This window comes from Chinchilla lanigera, unplaced genomic scaffold, assembly GCF_000276665.1.
Source record: "Chinchilla lanigera isolate Chin_1 unplaced genomic scaffold, ChiLan1.0 scaffold00077, whole genome shotgun sequence".
NCBI classification, from domain to species: domain Eukaryota; kingdom Metazoa; phylum Chordata; class Mammalia; order Rodentia; family Chinchillidae; genus Chinchilla; species Chinchilla lanigera.
In genome coordinates this window covers 10,473,797-10,481,683 of record NW_004955478.1, presented here as the reverse complement: position 1 = coordinate 10,481,683, position 7,887 = coordinate 10,473,797, and the positions used below count along the sequence as shown (strand labels likewise).

Genomic DNA, 7,887 nt, shown 5'->3' with positions numbered 1-7,887 from the left:
AGCGGCAGCGCCACGGCGGCTTAGCAGGTGCAGAGCGGTGAGGGAGCCTCTGCAGCAGGTCCGAGCCAGGACCGGGCTGTGCCTGTAGCCAGGTGTGTGCTTCTGCCCGCACTCCCTAGCCTCTCCGGCTTCTTCACTCAAGCCTGGAGGTGGGACCACCTGAGGGACACAGATGACACTTTCCCCGGCTGTGACAGGTACATGCCTGCCCACTTCCAGACCACTAAAACGGCTGTAATGCAAACCCGCGCCGAAAAGCTCATCAGGGCAGTGCCCACTGTCAAGGGCACTGCAGGGAGGCATTCGCTTGTGTCCTAGTTTACATAACAAACTTCAAAGCCTGTGCACTTGGTGTTTAGGAAGGAAATCTCCGCAGAGCTCCTGGCGACGGCCTGAAGTGACTTCAGCCTTCCCAGGTGCCCTGGCTCAGAGGCCTGACTCTGGGTTGCTGGCTGCACCCGAAGGGGTCATTTGCTGAGAGGAGGCAGAGCATGCAAGCCCGAGTGTCCAGCTTCCGTGCCCCACACTGCTCATGGGGCAAACACCCAGACCCCTCGGCCATGCTGAGGCAGACCCAGCTCCACGCCCTCCCCCGCTCAGCCTCTGGGGCGCTAGCTGGCTTCCTCCACGCCTCTGTGTCCCTTCCTCTGTGTCCTCAGCGAGTGCTGCCGCACAGGGAGGCTGATTTGCCAAACCTCGCTTAAGTCGCATGCCGATAGGTCCCCTGGGGAACGGCAGGCCAGAGTGGAAGGCAGGTTGCACAGGCAGTTCCCGCAGAGCCAAGCACTGCTGAGAGCCCTGCTCAAGGTCGTTCCCGCCTGGGAGTGCACAAGCCGGGCTCAGGGGCAGTGCTGGGTTGCTGTGGGCCCTCGAGGCACTGCAGAGGCTGCCTGGTGAACCCCAGACTTCTTCTTGCCCTGGGTGCAGTCTGGTGCCGATTTCAGAGTGGGGCTGCGCTGGCTGACCGTTCCAATGGAGTGGAAGCCGGAGTAGGAAGGAAATGACCCTTTATTAGGAGCGGTGGAGGGTGGCGGCTTCTTCATGGACCGCCTCGTTCATTCTTCTCATCAGCCCTGTGCTACAGGCGGCCCTGCTCTGCTTACAGACACAACGGCAACTCAGAGAGGCCGAGCAGCTGGCCTAGGGTCACACAGCTGGGAGGCAGAAGGGGAATTCTCCCTGGCCTGTCGCTCTTCCCATTTCACTGCATCAGGACCTACATCAGGGAAAGAAAAACCCGGAACTGGAATCCTGTTTGTCAGTGGGCCAAAGGGGGCCACGTTTCTCCCTCCCCTTGGCCCAGGTTGGGAGACGACCCTCTCTCTGTGCCACTTCCGGGCCAGCTCCCCCAGCCTGCGCCTCCTTGTGCGGTCCCAGCCCTGGAATTACCGTCTGTCCAGGAAAGAAGCGGATCCTCATTTCCTGGCAGCAGAAATCGATAATTTATGAACTATTGCTCCAGCCAGAGCAGAGAGCAATATTTTTTAATGCTTCTTAAAATCCAATATTAACAAATCCTCTACAGGGTGAAAGTGTTTGAATGAGGAGAAATGAATGTTTAATGAATCAGAAGGGGAGCAATGCCCTGTAGTGAGCTGGGGCACGGCCTGGGGGCGGAAGGGTGTGAACTTGGGCTGGCTCGCTGTCGTGAGTTTCTAAGCCCAAGGCCACCCCTGGGCGGGGGTGGGGAGACCTCACCGGGGACATGCCTGGGGCGGAGCGGTGCGGAGCTGGACTCCACAAAGGGCCTGGAGGATCTCTACCCAGTGCCTGTTACCACGCCTGTCCAGGTCCACGACTGGAGTCTAAGGCCGGCCTCTTGGGACCTGCTCCTCTAGAACGGCTGGCCCCGAAGCCCTGCCTGGCCTGGAAGCTTTAGGCAGTCACGGTCTGCAGCAGACTGGGTTATTGTTCAGCAACTTTTTACTGTACCGTCCTCAGCGCAGACAAGCACACAGCCTGATCCTGTGGACTTGGCGTTGGCAGATGAAACGTGGGTGGCCATGACTTGCAGCCCATCCAGCTTGCGCTCTTGGTGTCAACAGGTGCCCCCTACTCTTCCGCTTGGAAATGGGGTGAGACACAGGTGGAGGGATCACCGCCCCCACCCGCAGAATAGGAAGCTCATTGAAATGAGACTCTGAGAATTGGGGGCTGTTTGTCACACAGCATTATCACAGAAAAGTGAGCACACCACTCCCTTGTTCCCCAACACCCCCACCCCATACCCTGTCAGAAAAAATTTCCTTGACCCTTAGCCGGACTCCTGGTGGAGAAATTCATTAATTTTTTTTCTTTTTGTCTCTTTGAGACAGGGTCTCACTATGCAGTTCAGGCTGGCCTTGAGCTCACTTTGTAGCCCAGGCTGGCCTTGAACTCATAGCACTCTTCCTGCCTCAGCCTCCTGAGTGCTGGGATTGCAGGCATGCACTACACGCCTGGCTGAAATCCATTAATTTTGAAGAGTACCCGTTTTCCTCTCAGACAAGGTCCCCCAGGCTTTTCCATTTTTGAAAGCCATCTTACAGCATCAAAGCTTATCCTAGGGCCCTCCTCAAACCTCCATCCACACCCCAGTGGGTGCAACAGTTGTGTTTTCGTAGCCTTTAATCAGAAAATGGTGAGGGAGGAGGGACACGGCAAGAAAAAGCAAGTATGAATTAGTTACCCTTTGAAACTGATCATATTTTAATGTCTGCTTGACACAATCGAACAGCAGCTGATGAACAACTGCACAGCAGCATGCAGACAAAAGGCATGGGATTTATTCCATCAGGGCTGGGGTCACTTCAGATTCATGGATTCCTTGCGATCTGAGATTCGCAGGTTCCGGGGAAGGGGAGTGGATCTTGTTATACCACAGACTGTGTCCTAGCAAGCCACTTCGCCTCCCCGACTGCAGTTTGTGCCTCTGTAAAATGGTGATGGTGCCCTGCGTGGGCAGAGGGGGAAGGGTTCCGTTTCTTCCAGCCCTGCTGATTTTTCAGTGCTGTGACTTCAGCTTCAGAGCAGACTTGGCCTCAGTTTTCTCATCTGCAGAATGGAAAGCATGGTTCTTCTTTTCTAGACTGGAGGGGTGTTCCAGAGTTGTGCATGTGAATGTTCTTGGTGTCCGGCAGGTGCTGAAGTAATTACCTTCTCCTTTCTTCTGGGCCAAGCCCTCCTACCTTTCCTTACAACCATGTTCAGGGCTCAGAGTTCACCTTCTTCAAGCAGGCAGCTTCCCCAGGCCCCGGTCTCTGAGGTCCCTTTCTCTAGGACGAAGCTTCTCTCCAGAAATGCATTCATTACAAGCTAAAGATCTGACGGCTGATGTCAGTTCCAGAAGGCTTAATAGCAAATTAATTCAAGATCCTGTTTACACGCACCAGCCAGGATCGTGTGCTGCTGTGACCGACACTCTTGGGCCTTAATTAAAGCGATCAGTGTGTGGCAGTGAGTGACAGTCGGCGTTTCTCAGGCCTCTGCCAGTTTCACACTGGCCCGAATTACCTGGGGACAGGCGGCCCAGCCTGTCCACACCTGGGGCTCTTCATGTGACCAGGCCCTCACCTAGGACACTTCGCTATTCTTCCTCATGGAATTGGGACCAGAATCCCACCGGGCAGGGGCAAAACCATGCGGGAGGAGCGTTTGGCCGAAGCAGGGAAGGCAGCATCTTCTTAGTGCAGACCTTCTATTTTTCACGCCAGTAATGGCCACAGTGACCTCCTGCGCCAGCTTCCGGGGGCCAAAACATGTGCTCCGAACCCAGGAGTCCCTGCCCGAATCCTCTTCCTTGGACACTGGCACGATGTTAATATTACCAATAGCTGGGATTGGCTGACTGCTCTGCTCTTAGGGTCATTCTAAGCGTGGTGGTGAACAGCGCCAGTTATGAAAAGAAGATGCACAGACAGCCAACAGACACATGCAGAAAATGCTCAGCATCACCAATCACGAGAGGCATGAAAATTAGCACCACGGTGAGCAGCCACCTCGCACCTGTCAGAACTGCCATTCTCCAAAGGACAAAGCGTAGTCACTGCTGGAGGGAGGTGGCCAAAGGGGGGCCCCCCCGCACGCCACTAGTGAGAACATAAATTAGCACGGTCATTACGGAAATGGTATGGAGATTCCTCAGCAAATTAAAGATGGGACTATGCTATGATCTACCTGTGCCACTCCTGGGTGTATAACTAAAGCAACGAGATTAGTGTGTGGATGAGACGTCTGCGCTTCCTTGCTCATTGCAGCACTGTTCGTAGTAGCCGAGGGACAGAATCAACTTGAGCGTCTGTCAATGGGCGAGTGGATAAAGAAAACGGTGTGCATACACAATGGAGCCCACTCAGTTTTCAAAAGAAAAGGAATCCTGTCACTTTCCATATCACGAAGGAACCTGGAGGACATCATGTTAGGTGCAATAAGCCAGGCTCAGTAAAAGAGATACTGCACAATCTCACTCTCATGTGGAACCTAAAACGCCGGAACTCAGACACAGAAAGGATCTGGGTTAGGCTGGGGGTATGCTGGCTAAAGAATACCAAATTTTAGTTAGATAGGAGGAATACACTCGAGAGATCTATTGTACCACATGGTTGCCATAGCTAATAATGGCGTGTCCTTGAAAGTTTTTGAGCAGATTGTAAGTGTTCTCCCCACAGAAAAAAATGTGAGGGAATGCATGTGCTAGTGAGACTAATTTAACCATTTCCCAATGTAGACATATTCCAAAACATGTTGTATGTGGTAAGTACATAAAATTTGTATTTGTCAGTTTAAAAAATGAATCAGTTCTGGGTTTGGGTCCAGGGTCTGGCTGTGTGACCTTGGGCAAATCACTTAACCTCTCTGAGTCTCAATTTCCTTATCAGTAAAATGAGGCTGTAATAGCACCTGCAAGCAGGACTGTGGGGTTGGAGAAAGTAATACTCTATTATACTCAGTGCAGTGACTGGTATGTCAAGGGAACACAGTAAATGTGAGCTGTTCTTATGTTTTGATGATGAAATTCTCTTAGTAACTCTGTGGACTAGCAGGCCCTCTTCCCTTTTAAAGAGGAGAAAACAAAAGTTCAGAGAAGTTAAGTAACTTTTCCAGCCTCACACAGCAAATAAGAGCCTGGCTTGATGGGCTCCCAATTGCTGAGGAAGTACCTCTGTGTCAGTGGAGAGATGGATCCCTGCCTGGACAAGGAAACTGCGAGAACTGTGAGGCTGACGGTTTCCGAGCCTCATTCAGCATCAGCAGCACCCGGGGAAGCATTTAAGAGGCAGATTCCCAGGCTGGCCCCTCTCCAGAGGAAGCTCCTCTGAAGGATGGGGCCAGAAAGACAGTGGCCAAGCAATGCCGAGGGTCCTGCCAAGCCCCAGGTCCGTGAGGCACAGAGCTGGTTGTCGGCCCTGAGGGTGGTCCTCTCTCAGCCTCACTGCCTCCCGTGAACCTCACGTACACACTGACTCGCTGACGGCAATCTGGTATTGGACGGGGTCCTGCCGGGGCCTATTGTCCCACGAAAGGGACCACAGTGACAAATCACACCAGCCTTCGCACGTGGAGTCTTCCGTTTTGTTTACCCTGAAGTATGCACGCACAGAGCTTAGTCACATTCCTTGCACAGGTGCTTCTATTCTGTTTTATGGGTAGCTGTGTCAGTTCTTGTCTTTTTCTAAGAGCAGCTTCCGTGCAATGACCTTGCACTTACACGCTTGCACACTCCATCCATGGGGTACATGATTAGAAGTAGGGCACATGCATTGTTAATTTTGAGGGCCAAATTGGTTTTCTCAGAGACTGTACTTATACTTTTCACCAGCAATATATGGAATGTGTTACTTTGCTGATTTGGTCAGTAGGGGAAAAACCTGTCTTTTTTTTTGGTACCAGGGATTGAACCCCGGACCTTGCGCTTGCCAGGCAGGCACTTGTGCCACTGAGCTATATCCCCGGCACAGACCTATCTTTTTATAACCTAATTTTCATTTCTTTTCTAAGTGACTTTGAGTATTTTTTTTCATATGTTTAAAAAGTACTTATTTTTCCTTCCTTGTCAACATTTATATGCTTTACTTGCTAGCTTTACATCTGGATTATTTATCCTTTATCTTGTGGGTATGGGCAGAAATTCACGTGGTAAGAAGTCAAGCCCTTTCCCTGAGCTAGAGATGACAGTTCCCTGTTTGCTTATGTATGGTATTTTTTTCCACAGAGGAAAGCTTAACTTTTATGTAGTCAAAAATATCAGCTTTTTCTTTATGGTTTCTTTGTTTTGTATCATATTTTAAAAGGTCTCCCTATCTCCAAATTAATTTTTAAAGATCTTTAAATAGTACTTTTCTGGTTTTATTTTTCATTTCAAAGACTGATACAGCTGACCTTTATTTTGTTTTAACATTTTTGTTAAGGACTATAAAAATATCCAGAAAGATGAATACATGTGATGCAATGATATTTGTCCTAATGCGGGGAACAAACTTTCACGTTGCTGTCTTTCATTATGACCCTCAAATCACAGGAGGCACTTGATGCCCTGTTTCCTCTTCTTTTGTTATAGGATATAGGGTTTCTTTTTGAGATGGGGGAGGTTTCCAGTACCAGGAATTGAACTCTCAGCCTTGTGTTTGCCAGGCAGGTGCTGTGCGGCTGAGCTAGACCCCCAGCCCCAGGATATAGGGTTTCTGACTTAGAATCCTCCCTCAATCTTCACATTTATAAATCAAATTCGCTTTCAATCCATTGTTGAGAGAGATCATAACTTTTTCTGTTCCAGGAAGAGGACTCTAACGGTTGATACATTGTGTCAACTTGAGAAGCCTAGAGGCTTAACTAAGTAACTCAGCCCTTCTCCCTCCTGGGGTGAAAAGGACATGCCCTTGCCACTCCGGGATGTTGTTCACCGTGTCAACCTGAGAAGTTTAGAAGGTTAAATGAGAGACCGAGCAGGGGCCAGGGTCCTCTCTAAACATCCTGAGGCTGTGCAAGAGGAGGGCGTGGGGATGGTGTGAGTGCTGCACTCATCTGAGGGCGGGTAGCCTGCGTACAATATAAGGGAGGAGAAGAGGCTTGCTCTTACCCCCTTTTGCTCTTACTGCTTTTGCTGTCTTGTGCCACCTTGAACTGCTGCCCCTGTGCCCTGCCACCCTGCCTTGGAGCCAACTGATTATGGACTGAAACCTCCACGAACTGTGAGCTAAATAAATCTTTCCTTCTTTAACTTTGGTGTTGGGTATTTTGTCCCAGCAATGAGAAAAAAGTAACCAGTTAAGGACTTACTTTTTCATAACTGGATCAGAACTCAGAAGAATCAACTTCTCCCAGAGCTGGCCTCTCCTGGCGTGGAAGGTTATACCTGTCCTAGCCTGGCTCGCTGTTTTCACCAGAAGGGTTTTTGACTTGCTCTCTGCAAAGGAGACCACAGGGAGGAACATCACTACTGCACCCCTGGTTGAAATTTATTTTAGCATAAGATGCAATATTTGGGCAAGGGCTTTCCATGTTTTCAAATATTTTTCTTTAAGTCCAATAACTCATCAAACTCAGCCTCATAAGAAGTTTGGAAGTATGCAAGTGAAACTACACTGGCTCTACTTTTTTGAGAGAGATGCAGACAATTTTGTTTTCCAGTTATCTCATGTATTTCATAAATAATCTGTGTCATGCGCAGTGATTTGAAACATAATTTTTATATATCCTAAATTGCTGGATTTTTTTTTCTATTTTCTTTCTATACTTTTCCCCTGTTCGATTGGTCTGTCTAATCTTGTTATTTTTATCTCCATAGCTTCCTGTTATCTTGAATACCTGGTAGGTGTAGGCCCCTCGCTCTTCTTTCTAGAATGTATCTGCCTGTTCTTGCTGGGCTATTCTTCTGTATGAACTTTACAGTGAGCCCACTAATTCTAGGAG

General features: G+C 49.7%; 1 pseudogene; it reads right to left on the bottom strand.

The window, feature by feature from the left end:
• Positions 1 to 6,709: 6,709 nt before the first annotated feature.
• Positions 6,710 to 7,409, bottom strand: LOC102029510 (annotated as a pseudogene).
• Positions 7,410 to 7,887: the final 478 nt, after the last annotated feature.